This window comes from Chondrus crispus, genomic scaffold (assembly GCF_000350225.1).
Source record: "Chondrus crispus Stackhouse genomic scaffold, scaffold_207, whole genome shotgun sequence".
NCBI classification, from domain to species: Eukaryota; Rhodophyta; class Florideophyceae; order Gigartinales; family Gigartinaceae; genus Chondrus; species Chondrus crispus.
The window spans coordinates 167,404-168,416 of NW_005179081.1; positions in this window are offsets into that span (position 1 = coordinate 167,404).

A 1,013-nucleotide genomic window follows, 5' to 3' on the forward strand; every position below is an offset into this window, starting at 1 on the left:
AAATTGTTCCTCATCAGGACTAGTATTAGTTTGGGAAGAACCTGAGCTCAGACCGTCAGATCCAAACATGTTCATATCAACGAGCAAATGGGGAGGGATGTTTGGAAGATCATGAGGCACTCCGCTATCTTCCACTGCCACTCGAGGGAGAAAAGGAGCTGGATCTTTCCAAATACTGTGTTGAGCACTCATAGTGTTCATTTAGAGAGTCGGGCTGCCTTGGTAGCTCTTCGCTCCAATTTGTAGGACGGTCGTTCCTCGAGCACGTGTGGTTCTGTTGAAATCAAGTTCAGGGACGGGCGCGCCAGGTGGGGGGATACAGTGCCTCCTACGATATAGTGCTATAGCGTGACATACCTCTAGCTATGGCACTATTGGAGGGATGGCACTATATAAAGGAGGCTCAAATACATACATTTGGGGACAAAGCACACTGCTAACACAAAACACAACAAAGCCTGTGTAACACAACTAAATAACTTGATCCTTTGAGAGTACTGAACCATGCCGCATGATACACGTGTGAGCTTATGATAACCTGTGCCAGAGGGTGAGTCATAGCACTATATAGAGGGAAGCACTACTAAAGTAGGCAGTATTGAGCGACGCCCCCTGCACCGCGTTCTGCGCGGTTCGGGGTGTGTGTGGGGGGGCGTCGCGTGCGTGGACGCGCCCGGGGCGCGGGTTGCAAGCGGCGCGCGTGCGGCAGGTGGGGCTCGCGCGCGGCTACCGGGGGGGCGGCATGCGTCGCGGCTACGTAGCCGGATACGGGCGCGGCGCATACGGGCCGTACACGTCTGGGGCGGGCGGCGTTCGGGAATGCGTGTAAGCCGCGTGACGTCACCCCCATGGGGGCCGCGGCGGGGTGTTTACAGGCGCGCCCGAAATATGGTGCGGCTGTGGCCTTCGAAGCACCACGCGCGCAGCGCACGCCCGGAAATTCCCCAAATTCCCAGACACCCACCCCACCCACCCCGCCGCCACGTCTCGCAACCTCGCTACACGCCCCTTAT